At 40.1% G+C, this 27,338-nt stretch overlaps 1 protein-coding gene across 1 annotated transcript in view; it reads right to left on the reverse strand.

The window, feature by feature from the left end:
- The window catches only part of LOC132378460 (catenin delta-2-like), a 1,187,639-nt gene extending 1,162,572 nt beyond the window's left edge, over positions 1-25,067 (reverse strand). Inside the window, exon 1 of the mRNA XM_059945388.1 lies at positions 25,027-25,067. The gene's annotated coding sequence lies outside the window, so the exon portion shown is untranslated. The remainder of the gene's footprint in view (positions 1-25,026) is intronic.
- Positions 25,068-27,338: the final 2,271 nt, after the last annotated feature.

The raw sequence follows: 27,338 nt of genomic DNA on the forward strand, positions 1-27,338 counted from the left end.
CTGCCAGCTCCGAAAGAAAAGGCACTTGCTCCGATCCGCTTATGTAGAACTCAGAGCCAAAATGAGTCCAGAGCCCCAGAGATCAAGGTTAGGAGCAGTGTCACCTTTACAGACACTAGTGCTGGAAATCCCAGATGGCAGCAGAAAGTAGGTCAGCTTTTCGAGTAATGAAAATGCCTGGCAGCACCTACCATGCTTCTAATGTCAGGAAAACTTTATACTTACAGAATCTGTAGGTCTATTTTCAATCACAATTCCACCTCCTAGTATTCATATCTAATTATAGGAAGCTGCGGAACACCTTGCCACTCTCTTTGATACTCCTCCTGCTTTTCTTGCGGCTTTCCTTTGGCATGAGATAAATTTATGGAGATGTGCCCATGGAGTGTGGAGCAGGTTAAAAAATGGCAAAGGTCACCAGCAACAGGTGCAATGTCAGAACAAATAATCTAAAACTTTCTCTAAACGAAGAACCTGCAGAGAAGACAGCAATCATGAGGTTTAATACTTACCACCAGATTCACTCATCAATTCCTTTGTCAAATGTCAGTACCTTTCCCAACCCAATCCTCCACCACAGTGTCACATGTTTGCAGAGCTTAGGCCAAGGATGAATTCCAAAATATCTGTTAGGATATCACTTAATGAATAATTATCAGTTTAATTCTCCCAATTACCATCACAAGCATAACCAGATAGGTTACTCCTGAAGTCAATGGGTTCACAAGTTTGTAATTTTTTGCAGGTTTGACATCATTCATTTTATTTTTAAAAACTTAATGCTGCAAACTTTAGGGATTAAAATCACCCCCAGTCTATACAACACTGGTGAAAGCACTAACATTCAATATCACAAAAACATAAGCAATACTGCATGGGAACATGTGCTCTGATCTTGGGCTCCCTGCCACCTACCATTGGAGACAATGAAAAATGTAAGCAATACTCCACCTCTTGAATATCAGAATTCCAACCAAAGCAGAAAGATCAACCACCTTAATATATTTTGCAAGGGCCTCCACTGGAAAATTCAAGGGGCTACTTACTGACAAACATCCTAAGCCCATCCACAAGGCTGTGGAGGAAATATCAAGATTAGGAAATATGATCAGTAGTCAAGATGTGTGATTGATGGTGGTTGAAGGGTGGAAAAGAGAGTAAGGACAGAAGATAGTAAAAGATGATAGGTGGAGAGCTTTGGGGAGTAACCAAGGGAAAGTCAAGTACCGATCTTAAACATGAGTCTGCCAAAGTAGAGTTACCAGTGCCAACCCAGTTCTTAATCAGGAATAACCCCTTTAAATCAAAGTGAAGCAGTATTTATTGACACAGCAAGGTCATTTCTATGTGAGTGCCATGCCACTAATGGGCAAATGAAAGTGAAGGGGGGGTCCTGTTTTGGATGGCACTATACATGCCCCCAGCCAAATGCATGTTAGGAAACTAGGCACATAAATGATATGGAACATAAACTGCAGGGTTTATTAAATTTGAGCGGTCACTGATTTTAAAATAATTTTCATCTTTCATTCAAATTGGGTTTCAATCTATGCAATTCAATCTCTAAACATGCCACTGAAAATGGTCATGGAGGAATTTTCCACTAAAATCAGTGGATAAACAGCATTACATGCAAATTCTTAGCAATTCTGATGAAATGTAATCAAATTAAAATGTCAAAAATGTTATTTTCTCCACAGATGTTGCCATTATTGGAGAATTTCCCTTTCATCCATTCTGTGTTAATTGAAGATATCCATCATTTGCCATACTTTGCTTTTGGATTATTAATCATCTGTCTGGTGTCTCCTCCTCATTGCTTCCTTATCATCAAGACATTTGTTTCAATCTTTCAATTAATGCTTCACCCCAAGTTTGGCAATATAAACTAACACTAGTCACTGGTCAAAATTTTGGCATTTACCCCTGTCTATCCTTGACCACCAGGACTACAACAACACTCATGCCAGGTCGCTGTTTATTGATTACAGCTCAGCATTCAACACCATCGTACCCTCAGTACTCATCATCAAGCTCCAAAACCTGGGCCTCCATACCTTCCTCTGCAACTGGATCCTTGACTTCTTCACCAGGAGACAAGAGTCTGCGAAAATCAGAAATAACATCTCCTGCTTGCTCACAATCAACACTGCTGCACCTCAAGGATGCGTGCCTAGCCCACTGCTCTACTCTCTTAAATCTTACTGCAATTTAGTTTCTTTATGTATTGCACTGGTCTGCTGCCACAAAACAACAAATTGCATGGCATATGCCAGTGACATTAAAGCTGGTTCTGATCTACACTTTAGATTCTGTTTATGAACAAAAACTATAACCACTAATTTGAAAATATATTATGGTCCCCTAACTTAAAAGCAAAATTAGTGCTTTCATGATTCTTAGCATTCAATATGGAAAATTGTTTCTGAATGTAATAAATTGTGCTGCAAAGTTCACAGTAGAACAAGAACTTTATGTACAAGTGCTCAGTTTATGAGATACCAAGCTGTAATCCATTTGTCCAGTCACATTAGAAAACTGAACAGCAGCAAAGATCAAACAGCAATTTCTGGAAAACAAAGCTTTTAGCATCCACCAATATCATTTATTCAGTCTGAAGAGGAAAGAAATAAATGCTGAGAGAAAAATCACAACTGAATTAAGATAATAATAATGAGAAAACACAACAAAGTTAAAGAAATGTACAGATCTACACAGAAACATAGAAAATAGGTGCAGGAGTAGGCCATTCAGCCCTTCGAGTCTGCACCGCCATTCAGTATGATCATGGCTGATCATCCAACTCAGAACCCTGTACCTGCTTTCTCTCCATACCCCCGATCCCTTTAGCCACAACGGCCATATCTAACTTCCTCTTAAATATAGCCAATGAACCAGCCTCAACTGTTTCCTGTGGCAGAGAATTCCACAGATTCACCACTCTCTGTGTGAAGAAATTTTTCCTCATCTCGGTCCTAAAAGGCTTCCCCTTTATCTTTAAACTGTGACCCCTCGTTCTAGACTTCCCCAACATTGGAAACAATCTTCCTGCATCTAGCCTGTTCAATCCCTTTAGAACTTTATACGTTTCAATAAGATCCCCCTCAATCTTCTAAATTCCAGTGAGTATAAGTCTAGTCGATCCAATCCTTCTTCATATGAAAGTCTTGCCATCCCAGGAATCAAACTGGTGAACCTTCTCTGTACTCCCTCTATGGCAAGAATGTCTTTCCTCAGATTAGGGGACCAAAACTGCACACGATATTCTAGGTGCGGTCTCACTAAGGACTTGTACAACTGCAGTAGAACCTCCTTGCTCCTGTACTCAAATCCTTTTGCTATGAATGCCAAATATATAGGGTGAAGCTGATGTATAGTTGAAGGGACAGGTACCAAATGAATCAAAATGACTATTACTTACATCTTTCATTGACATGAGGAGTAAAAATCTTTACGTTACATCTCCAACCAAATGTGCAATTTATAGTAATTTATAATAGTGTGCAATATGACATAGAAATACAGTTGTGTCAGCATGAATTAAGCAGTCTGATGGCCTGGTGGAAATTGAATCAGCTGTCCCAGAGCCTTTTGGTCCTGGCTTTTATGCTGTGGTACTGTTTCCTGGATGGCAGCAGCTGGAAGTTTGTGGTTGGGGTGACTTGGGTCCCCAATGATCCTTCAGGCCCATTTTACACACCTGTCTTTATACATGTCCTGAATAGTGGAAAGTTCATAGATGTGCTGGGCTGTCCACACCATTCTCTGCAGAGTCCTGCAATTGAGGGAAGTACAGTTCCTATACCAGGCAGTGATGCAGCCAGTCAGGATGCTCTCAATTGTGCCCCTGTAGAAAGTTCTTAGGATTTGGGGGCTCATACCAAACTTCTTCAACTGTCTGAGGTGAAAGAGGCACTGGCACAGACTACTTGAGATCTTCGGTGATGTGTATACTGAGGAACTTAAAAGTTGTTCACCCTCTCAACCCCAGATGCATGTTGTCAATAGAAGCTAGCCTGTCTCCATTCCTCCTCTAGTCCACAACCAGCTCCTTTGTTTTTGCAACTTAAAGGAGAGGTTGTTTTCTTGACACCACTGTGTCAGGGTGATGACTTCCTCTCTGTAGGCTGCCTCATTATTATTTGAGATTAGACCAATCAGTGTGGTGTTGTCTACAAATTTAATTAGTAGATTGGAGCTGTAAGCAGCAACACAGTCATGGGTAGACAGAAACTAAAGGAGGGGGCTTAGTACACAGCCCTGAGGAGCACCTGTGTTGAGCATCAGAGGGGCAGAGGTTGAGGGAGCCTCCTCTTACCACCTGCCAGCGATCTGACAGGGAGTCCAGGATACAGCTACACAAGGCAGTGTGAAAGCAGAGGTCTCTGTGGTTCTTGTCGATTCTGGAGGAAATTATGGTGTTGAATGTTGAACTGTAGGCCAAGAACAGCATTCTCACATAAGCATTCCACTTCTCCAGAAGTGCAAGGATGGTGTGTAAGCTATGGCTATTGCATCATCTGTAGATCAGTTGTGTTGGTAGGTGAATTGTAGGGGGTCCAGTGTGGGTGGCAGCAAGCTGCAGATGTAGTCCTTGACCAGCCTTTCAAAGCATTTACTTATTATTGAGTTGAGTATGTCATTCAGACATGTTACCTTGGTCTTTTTAGGTACAGGGAACATGTGACTGTTTTGAAGCAGAAGGGCACTCTGCACTGGGAGAGAGAGAGATTAGAAATGTCTGTTAACATACCTGCCAGTTGAGCCACACATATCCAATACCTCTACATAAGTTGCTACAAAACTCTCCTAGAGTTGATGAAAAGCCCAAGGACACAACTTGAATATGTTCACTTCATAGACAAATAGATCCTTAGAAAGCATGAATACTTAGAACCAGGTGCCCCCCCCCCCCATACTGTACAGTCATAACTGCATGGTGAAATTCTGCTCCAACTGCATCTACAAATTTTCAGATGATAACACTCGGTGGCCCACATTTTAAATTTGATAATTCAAAGCGGAAGAGAGAACCTAGTGACATAAGGTCATAACAACAACCTTTCCCTCAATATTTGCAAAACAAATAGTGGTCATTGACTTCAGAAAAGGGTGGTGCACATAATCCTTTTTACATCAGCATTGCTGAAATTGAGAGGGTTGCGAGTTTCAAGATCTTGGAGTATCATCAAAAGCTTACAATGATATATCACACTTACGCGCCACAGCCAAGAAATCTCATCAGCACCGCTACTTCCCCAGGGGGCTAAAGAAGCTTGCAATGTCCCTTTCTACCCTCAGCAATATTTACTCTACGCAACACAGAAAGCATCCGATCTGGATGAATGATTGGTTTGGCCATGGCACAGAGCTATAGACATAATTCAGCACATCACAGAAACCAGACTCACCTCAATGGTCTCTGTCCACACTTCTTGCTGCCTCAGTGAAGCTGCCAGCATAATCACAGACCCAACTCACCCTGGGCATTCTCTCTTCTCTTCTCTCTCCCATTGGGAAGAAAATACATGTGACTGAAAGCACATTCCACCAGGCTGAAGGACAGCTTCTACCCTGCCAATAAGGTTATAGAATGTGTCCCATTAAGATGAACTCGATCTCACAATCTACTTTATGACCTTGCACATTATTGTAAACCTGCACTGCACTTTCTCTGTAAACTTAACACTTTCCTGCACTCTTATTGTTTTAACCTGTATTACCTCAATGAACCATTGTAATGAATTGATCTGTATCAACAGTACGAAAGACAATTATCATTGTACCTCAGTTCATTTGACAAAAATAAACCAATTTACCACCGTGATTTCTTTAGTTCTTTGAAAAGCTTGGAAATGAAACTCAGTGAAACACCTAGGGCTACTGAATATAATTCTACAGAGGATCGAGAGCATCCTGAGCAGCTGCATCACTGCCTGGTTCGGGAATTGCGTCGTCTCGGATCGCAAGAAGCTGCAGCAGATAGTGAGGTCAGCTGAGATCATCATCGGGGTCTCTCTTCCTGCTATTACAGACATTTACACCACACGCTGTACCCGCAAAGCTAACAGCATTTATGAAGGAGCCCACGCACCCCTCACACAAACTCTTCTCCCTCCTGCCATCTGGCAAAAGGTACCAAAGCATTTGGGCTCTCATGACCAGACTTCCCCCAAGCCATCAGACTCCTCAATACTCAGAGTCTAGACTGACATTGTAATTTGTCCTCTACTGTGCCTATTGTCTTGTTGATTAATTATCTTGTTTTGTGCACTTTATGTAGTCCTGTGCAGGTCTGTAGTCTAGTGCAGTTTTTATGTTGTTTTACGTAGTCTAGTGTAGCCTTGTGCTGTCTCACAGAGTCGAGTGTAGTTTTGTGTTGTTTCATGTAGCACCAGTGTCCTGGAGGAACATTGTTTCATTTTTTACTGTGTACTGTACCAGCAGTTGATGGTCAAAATGACTATTAAAAACAACTTGACCTTGATATAAGACAATACATCTTGAGGTATGCCCAAAATTTGATCCTCCGATTCCATTTTTAATATCTTGACTTTGTTTATATTTATGTGCCACTCCAAATACTGATTATTCCAAACTAAAGTTGACAATAAAATGGGATTCTAGCCAATATCCAAGCTGAAAGAAAGAAATCAATGCCATTTTACTTGCTTTTAAAACTTCTTGGCTAACCAGCATTTTAACATTATTATAGGTACAAGAGTACAAACAAGAACCGGGGGATTCTATGTTTAGTTTCCAAATGAATATCAGTGAGTTTTAGGGTGGCAATGAGATACAGATGGGATTTCTATTAGAATCTAATTTATCAGAGGATTATTTTATTATTGGTCATTGAGGGAAAATAGAGTATTATCATGCTATACATCTGTGCAATGCCAATGAATTTACTCCAAGAATCAAAGTTCTTCTCAAGTCTTTCTACAGTAAAGGCCTCTGTTCCCCTGCTCAGCTTTCCTCACCTAGCTATTTTCCAGCACTCAGGGGGTATCATAGTTCTTCTGAACAGCTAATTAATACACATTACAAAAGAGATCCAACCACTTTATAAAAGTTAACCTAATGACATTTGCAGGCACACTTCAAATGCGCTCACTCTGTGTAATCACTGTGTATACAAGATCACAGAAGACTAGTACAATGGCAATGCAAATTTTTCACTCTAGTCTATCAATAATGACAGCAACACAAATAGTGAGTGCACGCTTTTAATTAGTTTAGTCCTTGCCCAGAATCAAATAGCAGAACTGCTGGAAGTACCTTTTCCTTCACTCAACTCATCTTCACAATACTCAACTAAAAGCCAAAATAGGACTTGTCAACAGTCCTATCATTCCTAATTAGTTTCTCCCAAATAAATTTTGTGCACTACATCGTGGAACAATTCTGTTGAGTCTTTAATATATCACTAAAGCAGAGCACAACAACAAAAAGAAATCACATTGAAAAATACAAGGATTGCTTTGCCAAGCAATGCAGTAGTGTAGTGATGATCACAATAACAGCTTGGGACAGAGTTTGGAGTTCAATTCCAGTGTCATCCAAAAGAAAGTTTATATGTTCTTCCCATGAGTGTGTGGGTATCCTCCTAATGCTCCAGTTTCCTCCCACAGTCCAAAGACATAACAGTTAGATTAATTGGTCATTGTAAATTACCCTGTAATTAGGCTTCGGTTAAATAGCTCGTTAGGCCAGAAGGGCTGTTTCATGTTGTATGTCTAAATAAATAATCAAATACAGCATTCCTTACCCATGACTGGTGCAGTTACAAATTCCTACAATTGCACTAACTTGTTTAATTACATTAAAAACTATTCTGCATATTTTCACTGCAGTAAGAATCAAAATATATTTCTTACCTCTGTGCATTTCATCTTTTCAATATTGCTTTTGGAATTGCCATTGTGGCTAGAATTTGCATTCCATCCATGCAGCTGACCCTAGTAAATGCACCAATTTAATGTTACTGATACTCTAATCTACATTGCTAGTTTCATATTAGTTGCTAAACGCTAACATCATTCATGACCTTCACTGATAGACCTGAAGTCTAAATGTTCTCGACTGCATGTTAACAACTTCAGTTAATTTAATCTGAAATAAAGTCATAGAAGCCTGATGTTCAAATTCGGTTCTGAAACTACTCCTGTTGGATAAAGCAGGATGAAACCAGCCTTTTTATTCACACAGATGCAACACCAGTTTGCCTATAAAGACTAAAGAGCAAACAAGTAGCTAAATGTGCAAATACATTCAATAAGAGCATAAAGATGCTAACTGGTCATTGTAATTGTTCTATGATTAGGCTATGTTTAAATCCAGGATTACAGGGTGGCATGGCCTATTCCACATTGTATCTCAATAAATAAATAATCAACGTCCTCATGAAGGGTCTCGGCTTGAAACATCGACAGTTGGCCTGCTGCTTTCCACCAGCATTTTGTGTGTGTTGCTTAAATAGTCATTGTGACTGTGCAATTAAAAATGGCCAATAATTGAATTGACAATGATCATACTCCAATCATATCTACACCAATAAAATTCTGACCAATACAAGCCACCAAGCAAATTCCATATGTATTTTGCAAAGTTTGATTGCCACTCCAGTAATCAGATAGTGAGAATAGGAATATTAGAGACAGTTATGGTTACATTTACATCCTCTCAACAGCAATTACCAGAATCAAGTCAAAATTTTAAATAGAGGAAAAGGAAACAATATTAAGAGTAGACAGCATTAAAATAAGCATCTCCTTTTGTCAAACATTAGTGGGAAATAAAAGGTGTATTAAGTTTATTCACACCAACTAAGAAAGTCATTAAAAGTTTCAGCCACTTATTCAAGTGCAATATCTTAATTCATTAGTTAAGAAACAAGGATCTGAGGCACCATGACAAATCCACAATTTCAGAGCCTCAAAGAATGAGTGACAAGGCAACAGAAGCAATTATAAGACAAGCTTTCTGTTTTCTGAACATGCAGCAGAACTTCAAATCAACATCAACAGTATTAATACTATTATAATACTGCTTAAAAACAAAAACAAAATCATGTTTTATCAGTTAAGTTGACAACCAGGCCATTCAAATATATGGTTTTGTAGCCACGACTTTTTAAACCCAGATCCAGAAGTAGACAGGATGTTCAACAAGGTCAACTTAGTTTTCCATCATCTGTGCAATAGGTTGCTGTAAATTGAAGGTCTCCATCATTACAAGCGACAATTCAACAAAAATGGCCTGAAATAGCTGCTGTAAGTGTCAAGTATTAAGAGATGCAGCTGCCCAGAAAATGACTTGCAAAATGCTATTTTAAAGGTAGTATTATTGTGAAATGGAAGAGATTCCACCAACTATATTGAAATACTGTAATGACCATTTCAAGATTGTTTTTAAAATCACTGTAAAATCAGTAAGGAGCTTTAGTGTAGGGAAAGATGTATTACATTTCTGGGCTCTCCCAAGACAATTCCATGACTGCAATCCTCCTTGTAAAGCATAAAATTGGGACATTTGCCTTACAAGTTTGCCTCCAACCCATGGACCTCTACACCTCGGTAAATTGCTGTTTTATTATCATATGTACTGATGTACAGTGACAAATCACCTTGCATAAAGTTCAAGGTCAATTCATTACAATAGTGCTTTAGGTAGAAGGGGAAGTTATAGAATGCGGTATAAGGTATTACAGTTATAGAGAAAGTGACATGCTGGTCTTGCATACTATTAATACAAAGCAATTCATTCCACAGTGTACTGTATTGAGATAGAACAAGGTAAAACAATAACAATGCAGAATAAAATTTAACAGCTACACAGAAAGTGCAGTGCAGGTAGACAGTAAAGGTACAAGATAACAACAAGGTAGATTGTGAAGTCAGAAGTCGACCTTGTCATTCACTAGTCTTATAACATGAAAGCTGTCCCTGGAACTGTAGGTATGTGCTTTCAGACTTCTGCTCAATGGGGAGGCGGGGGAAGAAAATTAAAATTATACTAACTGCTTTGCCAAGGCAGTTAGTGGAAAACAACATTCAAGGTTTCTGTGATGAGGACAACAGTCTGCATTTCCTTATGGTCACAGGTAGAACAGTTGCCAAACCAACAGTTGATGCATCTGGAAAGGACTTTTCTATATTACATTGAAAAAGTTGGTAAGAGTGAAAGGGGACATCTTCCTCCTGAGGAAATAAAGGTGTTGGTGAGCTTAATTGGCTGTGGCATCCACATGGTGGGACCAGGACAGGCTATTTTTGATGTTCACTCTTAGGCATGGTGTCATGGAAACAACCTTACCCTCAATATCAACTCACAAACTCAATACCATTAATGTAAACCGGAGCATATGACCAACTCTCCTTCCTGAAGCTAATGGTCATATTTTTGTTTTGCCGATATTGAGAGAAAGGCTGTTGGCATGATACCAAGTAACTAGACCCCCTGTATCCTTCCTATTTTCTGATTCATGGTTATTACTACTACAATGGTACTGCAGACTTGCAGATGGAGTCAGAGCCAGACCCGGCATGCAATTATCAGTGTCCAATGAGTAGAGTAAGGGGCTAAAGATGTAGCCCTGTGGGGCACCAGTGTGGAGGATAATCGCAGTAGAGGTGTTGCTTCCTATCTCTACTGATTATGGTCTGCAGGTCAGGAAGTCAAGGATCTGGTTGCAAAGGGAGTTGTTTCAGGTGCATACACAGGACTGCTATCACCTTATTTCAACATGCCACCCAACTCAGTGGATGCCCAAATCAGACCCTAATTTCTCATCCCCTCACAACTATAGATTTCAGTGCTCCTTTAACCCTCTTTAGGTCTAGCATACCAGCAAGTGTCAATCCTGGTATTTCAATCTCTCATCCCTTAAGAAAACCACAAATGCAGATTGTGACATTTCATGCTTTGAGCCCTTTCACCCTCTAATACCGACCCTCCACTCAAATCACTGGCTCAAATTGAGCTATATTACAGAACCAAGTCTCAGAAAGAAGCACCAAATGACACATCTCCAGTAATAACATATAGCAAAACATCTTTGTTCATTGAGGCCATATTGCACAATCTTAAGACTACCGAGGCAAGAGAATGCTCAAAACCAATGCATTCCCACTGACAGAAAGTGAGGTTACCAAACAGAATCCCTGTGAATCTGTGTTGACTAGTTTACAAGGTAAGATGATTCAATTGGACTTCCTTCAGACACCCATAGGTCAAAACACCAGAAGGCTTAGGAATACAGGAAGTATAATTGTGAATTTTAAAAGAAGATTAAAATACTGAAGGTGCATGAAAAAGCGCCAGATAATATTAAAATAAACATAAAAAGATGTTTAATTAACAACACAATAGCCATGAGGATGACAGTAGTAGGGCTTTTTTGAAAACTAACTTCTGTGGAACTGGTAAGCCTGGCATCACTCCAAATAAATGAGACAAAAGGATTTTGCATGTCCTGTGAAATATCAGCCACAGGGGAAAAAGAGAGACGGGAAGTACTGAAGGATTTAGTGTCTTAAAATCACCAGGTTCATTTAAATACATCCAAGGCAATTAAGGAAATCAAAGAACTTAAGAGGTCTGACACAGTCCAACATTGAACTTGCTAGGAAGGAAGCTAGAGGCAAGGGACAGGACAATTCTGTCTGGCAAAATGTAGTGATCGGTGTATTACAAATTGGCCATGCGCTTTTGGCAGAAGGAAGAAAGGTATGGATTATTTTCTAAATAGGAAGCAAATTCAGAAATTGGAGGTGTGAAGTGATGTGGGAGTCCTAGTGCAGGATTCCCTAAAGGTTAACTTCAGATTCAGATTCAGTTTATTGTCATTTAGAAACCACAAATGCAATGCAGATAAAAAAAATGAGACAACATTCCTCCAGAATGATATCACAAAAGCATATGACAAAACAGACTACACCAGAAAATCCACATAATGTTTGGCAATCCCCAATCCAGAATCTGGAGAGGCTGCTGCATATTAATATCGTGCTACCGTCTAGCGCGTTCCCTGGAAAGGAGCTCCAAATCCACCAGACAAAAACAAGACCAAAAACTAAAGCTACAAGACCTGCACAAAACCACATAATTACAACATATAGTTACAACAGTGCAAACAATAGCATAATTGATTAAAAAAAAGACTATGGGCACAGTAAAAATAGTACAAGATGTTAAAGGACTGTAAGTTCAAAAGAAATCACCACAGTTTCCACAAGTCCCCAGGGTCCCGACAGACTTGCCATCCCACGCTGGCGGCAGAAGTGAGTACCCCCACTATATGGACTTGCAGGTTGAATCAGTGGTAAGGAAGGTAAATGCAATGTTGGCATTCAGTTTAAGAGAACTAGAATATAAAAGCAAGGATGTAATGCTGAGGCTTTATTGGTCAGATCACATTTGGAATATTGTGTGCAGCTTTGGGCCTCATAGCAATGAAAGGATGTGCTGGCATTAGAGGGAATCTAGAGGAGGTTTACTAGAATGAAAGTGTTAATATATTAGGAGCTTTTGATGGCACTGGAGTCTAGACGAAATAGGGGGATCTCATTGAATCCTACCAAATACTGAAAGGCCTAGATAGAGTGGATGTGGAGAGGATGTTTCCACCAGTAGGTGAGTCTAGGATCAGAGGGTACAGCCTCAGAGGAATGTCCCTTTAGAAAAGAGATGAGGATAGATGTGGAGGCCAAGTCATTGGGTATACTTAAAGCAGAGGTTCATAGGTACTTGGTTAGTAAGATTATGGTGAGAATATGGGAAAATGGTGTTCAGAGGGAGTAAATCAGCCAATGTTAAAAGTTGGATCAGATTCAAAGGGCTGAATGGCTTTATTCTGTGTCCACATCTTATGGTCTTGTACATGTCCTGGGTCCTCAATTTTTTATGATTTATATAAATGATCTGGATGAAGGCACCAAAAAATATAGATGCTAGAGACAAGAAAGCAAGGGGTGAACAGTACACAGTGAGATCAAAAAATACTAGAGCTAGGTTAAACAAGTTAGAGAATTCAGAAAATATACAAGAATGTAAAACAGTCCTCTTTTAGCAGACAAATAGAAAAGCATACTACTTAAATGATGAGAGACTGTGGGGCACTGAGATGCAAAGATTTCCACTTTCCCTTGGGCACGATTCCCATAAGGCTGATATGCAAATACAGTAAGGAATTAGTACAGCTAAAGCAACACACAAAATTATGGAGGAATTCAGCAGGTCAGTCAGCATCCATGCAAATGAACAAACAGTCGATGTTTTGGGCTGAAACCCTTCTTCAGGACTGGAAAGGAATGGGGAGAATGCCAGAATTTAAAAAGGTGCAGAAAGGGAAAGAAGCTTAGCTCAAAGATTTCGATCATCTTTGCCTCCACTTCCACCTTGCTCTTAAACTCACTTGGTCCATTTCTAACACTTCCTCCCCTTTCATGATGTCTTTATCACTATTTCTGGAGACAAACTGTCAACTGACATCCTATAAAAGTACCAATTCCCATGGCTACCTTGACTCATAACCTGTAAAAATGCAATTCCATTTTCTCAGTTCCTTTGACTACACCACATCTGTCCCAGTTTAAGGCTTTCTTTACCAGGACATCAAAGATGTCCTCCTTCTTCACAGAATGGAATTTCCCTTCCTCCTCCATTTCCCAGACATCTGCGCTCACCCCATCTTCTCACCGCCTTAACAGTGATAGAATTAGAAAAGCTTATGTTATTGTTTGCTGCTAGGGAAATTGAATATAAAAGTAGAGATATTACACACAAATTATATAGGGCAGGGAGAATTATATAGGGCAGTACTGGTCTCCTTATTTAAGGAAAATGCAAATGCATTGGAAGTAGTTCAAAAAAGCTTTACCAAAATAATACATGGATTGGGAAGCAGGTACAATAGTGAAAGTTTGGACAGACTTGATTCCTGGCCACTAGCATTTAAGATACACGAGTTGTCTGAAAGATGGGTTCTTGACAGCGAAGATGTTTCAACTTCCAGGATACTGTTGCCTCCATAGGGCAGAGATGAGGCACTTCTTTCCCCCATCAAGAGTGTTATGATTCTTTGGAAATCTCTTCCTAAAACAAAAGTAGAAGTAGAGTTTTTGAACTTTTTTTAAGTCAGAAAAATATGTGAATGGAAGGTTACCATGGTTGACAGGAATCTGGAGTAGAAGTTACAATCAAATCATCCGTGATCTTATTAAATGGCAGACAGTATTAGGGAGTTGAATCAACTACTGTTACTCTAATTCATATGCACTATTGGCTATGAAAATCTATGAAGATAATGTTTAGATTTCATATGCTGGTGATGGCTGTAAAGTGCTCCATTGTGAACATATGTTCTAAATTTACTTGACTGCCTGTCAGAACAGTCAACACCTTAATCGACATTCAGGTCTTTCTACAGCCATTTCCTGTCAACTAAAACCTGTTGTTCCCGTGAGTATCCTTGACCACTTTTTGGTGCACCTGCTTGTTAATGCGAATATCTAATCAGCCAATCATACGGCAGCGACTTAGTTCATAAAAGCATGAAGACATGGTCAAGAGATTCAGTTGCTGTTTAGACCAAATATTAGAATGGGGGAAAGAATGGCGGAAAAAATGTGATCCAAGTGACTTTGGCCATGAACTGATTATTGGTACTAGACCGGCTAGCTTGAGTATCTCCGAAATTGCTGTGCTCCTGGAATTTTCACACATAACAGTCTCTATAGTTTACAGAGAATGGTGTGAACAACAAAAGAAAATCCAGTGAGTAGCATTTCTGGAAGCAAAACTGCCTTTCTAATGAGAGAAATCAGAGGAGAATGGCCAGACTGCTTCAAGCAAACAGGAAGGGGACAGCAACTCAGACAGCCACATTACAACAGTGGCGTGCAGACGAGCGTCTCTGAATGCACAACACATCAAACCTTGAAGTAGATGGGCTACAGAAGCAGAAGACCACAAACATACACACGAGTTACCTAATAAAGTGGCCACTAAGTGCCACTTTAATTATAGGTACACTGACAGATCTAAAATACAAGTGCATTACAGCACTGAGTTAAGTAAAATTAGATTCATTTCTGATTTTTCCCTTTTCATAAAAACACTATTGATTCAGTCTCTCCCTTTTCCTATCTGTAGCACAGTCACTTCTCTTTTATAGCTTTTTCATCCTGCAGTTATTGGCATCTATGGTCTCTAATTTGCAAAACTGACAAGACGCAGCTTAACTGGAAATCCCAAAGCTACAATCAGTGATTCAGTTCTGCTGCACAGGTTGTCCTTCTCTGGCTTTCCCTAATCAAATAAATACAGGAAATCACTTGAATGACAGTGATTTTAAGATGTTTATAAGCTGGTTTCACTAAATGAGGTGCAGAACTTTTCTTTGCAGGGACAGAAGACTGATAACTCAAAACACCATTTGGAACTACTCAAGCGAACAGGGAAGTCTCCAATTTACTCATTCTGTGCGCTCTTGCCAGATTCCTCATGGAGTCCAGTGGCAAAGCACCAACCTCCTGAAGTTTCCTAGCTGTGGCAATGGAAATGATAAGCTAATCCGAACCATGGTGGACTTGGTGCAGGTTCAGTAATTTCATTCATTTCAGTGGACAATGATCGGTCCAAATCAGGCAACTTTTTCAGTTCATTTACTATTTTCTGCCCCAAACTAATTCAACTGATCCAGTTAACAAATGTAATCAATTGTTTTAAATTCTTCCAAATGTTTTAACTGTTAAGTTTATTTAAAAAATTAAATTACATTTACATTTTAATAGTATGATTAATTTGTCATTTTTGATTATTTTTGAATGTTTGTAAATTTCTTGGCATTCAGAGATGTTGCGTTCTGACAGCTGGCTCCACCTGGGGGGAGAATAGCTCAACCAGCTGTCAGAGTTCCACAGGGCCTTGTTGATTAAAACTTAGCTTCAGGGTCTTGGCTGGTGCATTAGAATCCATTTGAGTCTGAAGTCTAAGGTCATTAGCAGCCACTGACGACAACATACAAGCCTCAGTCATCTTGACAAGTAAAAAGATAGGAGTTGCCAGCAAGGTGTTTCATTGTTCACTAAGGAAGGCTGGACAGAATATTGCCATGAGCTGAACATGTGTTGTACATTACAGAATACACCAAAAAGATTTCATTTTACTGCCAAGCGCTTGAGTTTTTAAATGATGTACTCTCATTTTAGTTACTGATTTGCAAACTGTGTCTTTAAAAAAATACTAGTTTTGAGTACGTGCCTTCACAGATAAACTATATTCCCTCACTACTATTTGAAAGGGAAATATTCTTATTAGTTTATTCAATCCACTTTCTACCTTAACCAGATTCATTTATCATATGTACATCGAAACACAGTGAAATGCATCGTTTGCGTTAACAGCCAACACAACACAAGAAAGTGCTGGGGAAGTCTACAAATGTTGCCACACATACCGGCACCAAATGTACACCCAACTTTATTTTGTGCCTAATAATTTAACAATTGAACATATTTTCTCTCGCACTCCTGGTTATCTGAGACTTTTTTCAATATAATTGGATACTCTTGATGACATCTCTGCTGTTGACTAATAGGAATCTGACAGCAGAGTTTTAGAAATGAGGATGTTTTCAATAAAGGCAACTATGAGGGGTGATTGATAAGTTTGTAGCCTAAGGTAAGAGTCAATTTTAGAAAACCTAGCACATTTATTTTTCAACGTAGTCCCCTCCTACATTTACACACTTGGTCCAGCTGTTGTGGAGCATACGGATCTTGCACCTCCAGAAAGTGTCCACAGCAGAGGTGATTGATAAGTTTGAGGCCTAAGGTAGGAGATGAGCTTTACAGTTCTCGTTACATGCACATACAGTTCAATTCAGAGATTATACAGAAAGTTTGAGTTAATATCTAATCTCCTTCTACTTTAGGCCACAAACTTATCAATCACCCCGATGAGTTATTAACTTCAAACTTTCTGCATAATCACTCAAAGAGTTGAACTGCATGTGCATGTAACAAGAGCTGTATTACTCATCTCCTTCTACCTTAGGCCACGAACTTATCAATCACCCCTCATACTTCAGAATCAGATTTAGCATTACCAGCACGTGATGTGAAATTTTTTAGCTTAGCAGTAGCAGTTCAATACAATACATAATCTCGCAGAGAAAAAAATAAATAAAATAATAGATAGTCAAATAAATCAATTCTGTATACAGGGTTTCCCCACTATGCAAAGGTAGAGTGTTCCTATCAAACCATTTGTAAGCCGAAATGTCGTAAAGCAAAGAAGCTTTAATTTATATGAGAAAAAATCCTTGAGCATTCCCAGACCCAAAAAATAACCTACCAATTCATACCAAATACACATAAAACCTAAAATAATACTAACATATAGTAAAAGCAGGAATTATATGATAAATATACAGCCTATATAAAGTAGAAATATTGTACGTACAGTGTAGTTTCACTTATCAGAATCGGGATGACAGGAAGCCAAAATCAATTTGGAGAAAAAAAAAATTGGCACGTACACACGTACACAACTGCCCGCACAAGGCTTCACGGTCATTGTAGTCTTTCTCGGGGTAAACACACGTATAAAGCGGGCGTCTTTTTTTTCGCAAAAGCAAAAATCCTCTTTGGTTAGTGAAAACAAGTACTAATGTAGGTCTTTCATAACAGCGAGCTGTCATAAAGCGAACGTTCGAAAAACAGGGGTCACCTGTATTGAATAGATTAAAAAATGTGCAAAAACAGAAATACTGTATATTAAAAAAAAGCGAGGTAGTGGCCAGAGATTCAATGTCCATTTAGGAGTTGGATGGCAGAGGGGAAGAAGCTGTTCCTGAATCGCTGAAGTGTGTGCCTTCAGGCTTCTGTATCTCCTACCTGATGGTAACAGTGAGAAAAGGGCATGCCCTGGGTGCTGGAGGTCCTTAATAATGTACGATACCTCCTGTGAGAAGCTATTTTTGAGGTCAAAAGTGGTACTGATGGTAGTAAGCAGTGATACTAGGTGTCAATTCTGGACTGCCTCTCTACCCCATTGCCTCACCTCCCTCCCAACCATCTCTCATTTGTTATGTCAGTAATTTTCACTTTTCCTCTTTTCTTCCACTCATTTACAGATTCTTCTCCACAAAATCTTAACTCTTTCTCTCTCCCCCACTAACTCTTCTTTCCCATGTCTTTCCTCTGTAACAACAACATACACGTCACATTCACAAATACAACTTCCCTCCTTCTATAAAATGGGTTAATAACTCCCATTAGTTACCTGAATCATATGCCCTCATTAGTTCATTCATTCACATTGGACAAACAAAATTGAAATACTTACTTTTCACTTTGCATGGAAGGGAAGCTTTCGCAGACAAAATTGATATCACGAGACATAACAAGAATAAACTCAATCTAGATCAGGAGTACCATGGACCAGGACCATTAAGCAGCCCGTGCTCTAAAAGCAATGCTTAAACTCCACGTAATACAACATTCTATTTGGAACCCCTGCTCTAAATTCAATGCTTTCAACTTCACGAAATACTACATTCTATTCCCTGTAGCTCAGTGTTCCCTGAGGTAACAGATTTTTGCACTGAAATAAGGTAGGGTTAATGATGCTTGTGGTTACCAAAATGTATTTCATCCAGCAATACAGCAAGGAATAGATGCCAGATGAATTCCAAATCAGCAGTCTCTATGACTCAGTTCTATACCACTGATGCCTCTTCACTATTCATTTCTCAGAAAATAAAGAATAAGGGGAGTTTACATAGGGGAACATGGCAGACTTCAACAACATTTGAGCCATTACTGAGTCTGCTTCTGGTATTATAAATCTAAAATGCAACAGAGGAAACTTTCACATTTAAAAACTGTAAATTTTCCTATAAAATTACTTTTCACAGGAACCATCTGGTTCTTCACCACTCCACTGTGTTCCTAATTTATAATCAGTGAAGCAAACGAGTCTCTCTGCAAATCTATGCAACACAGAAACAGGCCCTTTGGCCCAACTAGTCTGTGCTGATCCATTTATACTGCCTTGTCCCATCAACCTGCACCCAGACCATAGCCATCCATATCCCTATTCAAACTTCTCTGAAAAGTTGAAATCAAGCTTGCATGCACTGCAGCTCATTCTACAATCACATAACCCTCTGAGTAAAATTTCCCCTCAAGCTTTTCAGCCTACACTCATTTCTTGTTGTAGTCCCACTCAACCTCAGTAGAAAAAAAACATGCTTGCATTTACCACAACTACAGCCTCTAACAAATTCCCCTCAACCTTCTATGTACCGAGGAATAAAGTCCTAACCTATTCAATCTTTCCCAATAATTTAGGTCCTCCATCACCAGAAACATCCTTGTAAATTTTCTCCATACTCTTTCAATCTATTTTCATCTTTCCAATATGGAGACCAGAACTGCACATAATACTCCAAATTGGGCATCAAGAACATTACATATAATTCCAACATAACATCCCATCTCTTGTACTTAGTACTTCGATTTATGAAGGCTAATAGGCCAAAAGCTTTCTTTGTGACTCTATCTACTTGTGCTGTCACTTTCTGGACCTGTATTGTCTGATCCCTTTGTTCTACTGCACTCCTCGGTCCCATACCATTTACTGTGTAAGTGCTACCCTGGTCAGTCCTATTGAAGTGCAATATCTCGCACTTGTCTGTGTTAAGTTCCACCAGCCATTTCCACTATCCCTTTCCCATCTAGTCCAGATCCCACTGCAGCTGGTGATAGTCTTTCTCCCAGCATTCCACTAGTCACAGGCCTCCAGTCAGAGAGGCAACCACCTACTACCATTCTCCTTCTTCTCACACAAAGCCAATGTCTAATCCAATTTACTATCTCATCGTGAATAAGAAGTGTCTGAACCTTCCTGACCAACCTCACATTCAGGACCTTGTCAAGTGCCTTGATAAAGTCCATGCAGACAACATCCACCACCTTGCCTTCATCAACTTTCCTTGAAAAACTCTATAATATTGGTTAGACATGATCTAGCACACACAAAATCTTGCTGACTCTCCCTAATTAATCCCCGCCTATCCAAATACACATATATACAGTCCCTGAGAATACCTTCCAATAACTTTCCCACTACAGATATCAAGCTCACTAGCCTATAATTTGATTGTCTATTTTTACAGCCTTTCTTAAACCGCAGAACAACATTAGCTATCCTCCAATGCTCAGGTAGGGGTACCTCACTAGCTGTTAATGATGATTTAAATATGTCTGCTACAGCCCTTGCAATTTCCGCACTTGCCTCCCACAGGGTCCAAGGGAACTCCTCACCAGGCCCTGGAGAATTATCCACCCTAGTTTTGCCTCAAGATAGCAAACACCTTCTCCTCTGTAATCTGCACATCGCAGTTGCTTGTCCTCACTTCTAAAGACCGTGTCAGCCTCCTGAGTAAACAGGGGTGCAAAAAGAAAAAAATCCATTTAAGATCTCCCTCATTTCTTTTGCCTCCATGCATAGCTTATCATTCTGATCTTCCAGAGGAACAATTTTGTCCCTTGCAATCCTTTTGCTCCAAACATAGTTTATGAGTTCATTCACCTTGTCTGCTAGGGTAACCTCACACCTTCCCTTAGCCTTCCTGAGTTCTTTAAACATTCTTGTGCATTTCTTATACTCCACAAGTCCCATCTACCTACACCCCCATGCACCTCCTTATTTTCTGAACCACGGCCTCAAAATCTCTTGAAAACCAAGGTTCCCTAAAACTATTATCTTTACCTTTTATTCTGACAGGCACATACAAGCTCTGTACTGTCAAAATGATTTGCATCTGCAAATTTCTTGCCAATTCAAAAATTTCCCATGGTGCTGTACAACTATGAAATTACTAAATCTGTAGTCCTTGTTGTAGGAAATCCAACAACCAACTTGCACACAACATGTTTCCAACAAGCCAATGTAGAAATGGTCAAGTAGTCTAAGAATTTTGAGTGAAATAAATGTTGACTGATATGCTGAAGATAACTGGCCTATCAGTAACATCAAAGAGCAGAAAGAAACTTCGTTTTCAACATCTCATCCAAAGAATGCAGGACAACTACCTGGCCAGCTTAGCCGAGGTATTCTTTATAGTCTGAAATTACAACTGTGTGAGATATTCAATTTTAACAATCAAATGAAGGCCCTCATGTGGCTCACTCAGCTGCACCAAACCACTAAAGCCTATGCAAGAACTTTGCTCTGGCAAATTTCATGAGCCATATCTGATCTCGATACAGACTTTGTTTTCATCATCACAGTCACGCCCGTCTCTGCTCCTTTTAACTCCTTCCAAATGACTGTGAAAAGCTTGCAACTCCCAGTTTTTTAAAAAATAAACTCCACATCAGATCACTGGTCACATTTGATCCCCACTCCTGCCTGCCCAATAATACCAAACCTTACAGATGTAATTGACTCCTTTTCCTTCATTCCATTGATGTCATCCGCAGACTCTCCCATGGTGTCACTTTAATGACCCACATTTATGCTTTATCCTGAGCCAATAGTTTTTTCTGCTGGTTTTCAACTTGTGTAGATAAGCTCCATCCTTCCCATTTACCCCTCTCTTATCAGTAGGAGATAATTCTGTCATCCACACCTTCTCCTGAACCATACAGCTTACTGCATTTATAAGGTTTATATTCATCCAAGGTTTTAGTCACCTCTCCAAATTTTCTGCCCAAAAGGAACAAAATAGGATGCTTCTGAATGTTATTAGTGTTTGTTAAATCACGATTTCTCTTAATGTTTCCAAAGCAAAATTAAACATGGTTCTAGGACTAAAATATTGGAGCCATTTGTGGCTCCAATTCTGCTCAACTGCTGAGTTATTTTGAATAATCTATATTATACTAACCAAATTCAACACCAGAGCAGGTAGACATGAGAAGAAATAGTGTTGGGACCAAAAGAAATGAGCAGGAGTCAACATAAAGCTGTAGCAGAGGCATTGCTACACTAGAAAGCCAATACTTGAGAGAAAGGTACTTGGGGCACCACGGTAGTGCAGTGGTTAATGTGATGCTATTACAGCTTGGAGCATCAGGGTTCGGAGCTCAGTCCCTGTATCCTCTGTATGTCCTCCCCAGAGGATGCTTATGATTCCTCTGGGTCTTGCTGTTTCCTTCCATGGACCAAAGATGCATCAGATAGGTTAATTTGCCTTTGTAAATTGTCCCATGATCAGGTTAGGGTTAAATCAGGGTTGCCAGGAGTTGTGGAGTGCTGCAGCTTATTTATCTCTAAATAAATAAACCAGGGCTGGAAAAGCAGAAGGAGTTTTTGAGGGGCTCAGGTGAACACTTGAGCTACTGATGGCTCATGTGATCTTTAAAAAGGAGTTATTCAAATCAAGAATGGAGCAAGCATTGCTAATAGTGTACAGACAGAAACCATCATGAGAGAAGTCTTTAATTCAAAGGAAAAAGCTACAGGTTTTCTGGATACAATATTAATAACCAACTGGACAAACAATTCCAAAAGACAATTATACCGCATAAGCAAATAAATATTCTGTGAATTGCCAAAAGTTGCTGCAATGTGGTTGTCATAATTTATAGCCAATAATGGATATAAATTGTCAAAACCACACTTTGCCTCTGCACCATGAGCTATTGTACAAAAAAAATGTTTCCAACAGTTGTTTGTATGTAGGTAAAACAAAGGTACTTCTTTCCAACAGTTAAATCTTTTTCAAACAAAAGCAAATGCTGGAAGAATTCAACCAGTCAATCAACATCTGTCGAAAGAAAAGCAGTCATGTTTCAGATTGAACTTCCTTCAGTCTTTTTCTCTTTTAAAAGTAATGTTTGTTAAGTGATGATAATGAAAGAATATAATTTCTTCTAAAGACAATTTAAAAAATGGGTAGATTCTGACCTTTAGCAGTTCTGCCAAAGTTCCAGGTGAAGAAATAATTGGAAAAGAAAGACACACAACTCTCAAAAAGGCCTTTCCAAGAAGATCCAACTCTATGTCTGAAAGCCTGGAAGGAGGACAGCCTGAAGCTTGTGTTCATGAGCGCTAGATTACAGAAGATAATAGTCTTCCATCCTGATCTCCAAGCCAGTCAGGGTGAACAGCAGCTGAACCACAGCCAACAGGTAAACTGGGTTTAACCCACAATCATCCCAAGTTAATAAACCCAAGTCAGGAAGACAGGACAGGCATAACAACATAGGAGTGCCAAAGATACTTATAGAGAGAAAAATAAAAATTAGTTCAGATCCCCTGGTGTTCATGCCTCCAGCAGGTTAACAGCTTGCTGACAACGATGGTTTGGCCTCATCAGACACACTATCATCAGGTCATCAGTACAATTTCATCCAAGAGGGAAAGTAGAAAATGAAGTCATTAATCTGATTTCCATTGTTTGAAATCTAATTGGTTTGGTAATAGATTTTCAGTCCACCAGACAATGAATTAATTTCAACCTACTACATGTTTATTATATGTCAGATAAAAGTAAATGCAGGAACAGGCCTTGGCACGTTGACTCAGTAGTGAATTAAATGACAAGTTTAAAAACTCAACCTTCTTCATAGAGGAGCAAATTGAGCTGAAGATACAGAGATGTGCTACGGAAAGTCAGCGTGTTCATGAATTTTGAGCAGTGGCAAATGACAAGTCCGAGTCGCGTTCGATTGCCCCCGGATCCCACTCCACTCAGGGACAGCCTAGTATTGTTGTCACTTCGAAACAAAATGCAGCCACGGTCAAGTTGACGGACCTCTAACCTACTCGACTACTCTGTCAATTAATGCTGGAAGCTCATAGTATCTGCTGTATCCCCTTTGTTTTGAGGGAAAATCAAGCTTGAGACCTGGGTGAAACCTCCTCTCTCCTCGTCTGATTCACGCCAAGGCGGAGATGTTTCAGCATTGAACAAAGCATGTTCTCCCTCGTAAACGAATGTTGCAAGGTACTTTATTAGATTAACCAGTCCCGACTTTACCTTTTATTATTTCTGTTGGACTCACGCACTGGTAGACAAGATCGATAACCAGCTCAGCGAGGAAGGAGGGAGGGGTTAAACCAAGTCTCCTAACTCCCGACGCAGAGCAATGCCCTAAAACCGCGAAACAGTATTCATTTATGTAACTGTTGTTATACGCTGGAGCTTCAGTAATAGCGTCGCACCCAAATGATGGCGAATTTAAAACAGCATCATCATAACTTAACTGGTAATTCAGTTGCCGGTATCAAGATACGATAACTTAAGTAAACGAATTATTTCTTTTTAAAAAAAGGTTGTTTGACATTTTCATGCAGTCATTAAATTAAAACGGCAATCTAGCGTGACAAATGCACCCGGATACATTTTGATCCCTTTTTCAATGTTAGCAGCTTTCTTGCAACTAAGATGTACAATGTAACGCCTCCATCCCACCTTAGAGTCGGATTCAGTCCCCTTCCTCCGCCGGCTGCGCACACATCGATACAAGACGTCAGCGACATGAAGGAGCCGTATGATTAAAACAAAAGTATGATGCATCCCTCTTTTTCGTGTATGAAACTAAGGTTCACCACTACCAACACAGTGAAGTGGTGTCTAGATACGACATTACAGCAGTCCTATACGACAATGGAGTCACGGAGCTGGGTTGACGGGAGTCAGAACAGAGCCATTAAATATACATCAAAATATCACATTTCCATTAGCGCTAGCGGTCAGTGGCAAGGCTAAAATTGATTTCAGGCGGCTTTTGTTTGAATATTAAAACCATTAATTGCACTTACAGACACACATTTTTGTTAAACACCCCATCCCTTTCACCACCACTCTAAATACCACCCCACCCCCAATTGCAGGAGGACACACCATTTCACTATTTGAACCCCAGACATAATCTATACAATGACTAAGAAAGCGGGTACTGTCTCTTGGTAACGGAACGGCGCTCCTTTAAGTAATTTAAAACCACCTTAAACTAATTGTCTTGCACGAGAAAAAAAAATGCCATTTTCGTTTAGACTTACCGAGTCCGTGCGCTTCCAGGTAATGTCAGATGGGGTGTGGAGAAAGCGGTCTCTCTTTCTCTGTCGCGCTTTAAAAAGAAAAAAAAATCCTAGAGGTGTACTGGCATCATCCTATCAGGGAAAAGCTGAGAGGAACACAACTGCATCAGCATCCGCCAAGGCAGTGCAGGAAGCGCTCAGCAGCCGAGCTGCTCCCTCGTCTCCTCCCTACCCTACCCTACCCTTCCCTTCCCTTCCCCCGTCTCCGTCTCTCGCGCTAGCTCCGGAACAGAAGCGCGAGAACTGTCGGGAATCTCTCGCCGTCTCCCTGCGCAAACGCGCTATCTCCCGAAACGGTCCCGCACGCCCGAGGGTGGCCAAGGCCCAAAGCAGCCAATCGGCATCATCTGCAAGTGAGCGTGGTGCTGGGGGCAAGGCAACTAACCGCAGTTACCACCAAACTCAATGGATACCCCCCTCCCTCCGACGAGGATAGTGAATGGTTAAGTCCCTTCCCTCTCACATCTTCCTCATCTCCTACCAAACCTTCAAAAGGTCCTTGGTGGAACGTACGCGAAGTTCTGGCGAGCTTTACCTACAACTCTTAGACTCTGGATTTAATGGCACCCCTTCAATGTGTTTGACCTACACAGTGAGGGACTTAAATGGGGTGGCCATCGCTGGGCTTTAACGAGAGGGCGAAACCCAAAGCAGGCAAGATCAGTGTGAGGACGCAAGGGACTGTTGTTACTAGAACCTGGAGCAACACAGCAAACCCTGTAGGACTGACCTGCTGAGTTCCGTCAGTGTTTTGTAAGATTAGTCTGGGCTTGATCATGGCTGGGATTTAAGGTGAACGGGTCAAGGAATTGACGAGATAGCTAAAAACTTGCTCACTGTGTCATGGGAGAACGGAATGATATTATAATTACAGAGACTACCCCTGATCGTCAATTAAACAAGCTACTTTTTTTTTTGTATTTCCGTGCCGTTGATTCTCTTAAGAATGAACACCATCTTGTAGATGTCCATCTGAGATATAAATAACTTATCTGTTTGCTATTGTAGTTATCATTATTTAAAATAGTTTGGATTCTGGTATTGTTGATAGAAGATACAGAAATGCAAAATAGTGATCAAAACTGGAGTTCAGATGAAACAACTCTATGCAATTCAAATGCACGTTCACCTTTAGAAAATTTATTAAAGTCAATCTAAAATCATTGAGCGTGCTGTATGTGTCTGTAAAAAGAAGTTAAACTGATAAGTTTAAATGTGGCTACATCACATTCTAATTTTAGCTCTATTTAAATTAGGAGCAGCTAGAACTTACAGCATCTCGAATATGTTCACTGAGATCACAGTTGTCGCATCATAATTGCAGCCACCTAATATTTGCTCCATGCTGTTGATATCTTTGGTTAGCAAAAAATATTGATGTTAAGATTTAAAATTAATAATTCAGCAGGTATGCTATTGTAATGTTTTCCAAATGTTTACCAGCATTTACATCAGGGGTTCCCAACGTTTTTTTTATGCCATGGACCCCTACCATTAACTGAGGGGTTTGAGGACCCCAGGTTGGGAACCCCTGACTTGCATGAAAAAAATTGCTTCATAGCTGTCCCGTGAACAGGCTAGCTCTGATTTTAAGGTTATGACCCCTTGTCCTTGTCCAAAAATGTGGGTTGATAGGTTAATTGGCTACTTTAAATTACCTCGAGGGTGTTGAATCTGGGAAATTGATGGGAGTGTGGAGAGAGTAAAATAGGCTGAGATGGGATTAGTGTAAAATGAGTCACTGATGTGGCTGAGGGCCAAAATGTCTGTTCCCATGCTGTTACTGGGACTCCCTTCCCAGAGGAAACTGTTTCTGCGTATGTCTTGTCTATTCATTTCATACTTTAGAAAATGGTCAAGTTACTCCTTCATCAACGTTCAGTATAACACGAAATTAATTTAAGTAATCCTTTGGTCTAATCCCAGCATCCGTCATTAAGGACCCTCACCAGCCAGGGTGTACCCACTTCTCTTTACTACCATCATGGAGGATGTACATGATGACTCAAACTCAATGATTTAGGAGTAACTTATTCCCCTTTTGAATGGTCCATGAACACTACCCGGTTATTCCCATTTTTTTTTTGCTCATGGGTTTTTGTGACTTTGCAATATACTGCTGCCATCGCTGGGCTTTAACGAGAGGGCGAAACCCAAAGCAGGCAAGATTAGTGTGAGGACGCAAGGGACTGTTGTTGCTAGAACCTGGAGCAACACAGCAAACCCTGTAGGACTGACCTGCTGAGTTCCGCCAGTGTTTTGTAAGATTAGTC

Source organism: Hypanus sabinus, chromosome 20 (genome assembly GCF_030144855.1).
Source record: "Hypanus sabinus isolate sHypSab1 chromosome 20, sHypSab1.hap1, whole genome shotgun sequence".
Classification (NCBI taxonomy): domain Eukaryota; kingdom Metazoa; phylum Chordata; class Chondrichthyes; order Myliobatiformes; family Dasyatidae; genus Hypanus; species Hypanus sabinus.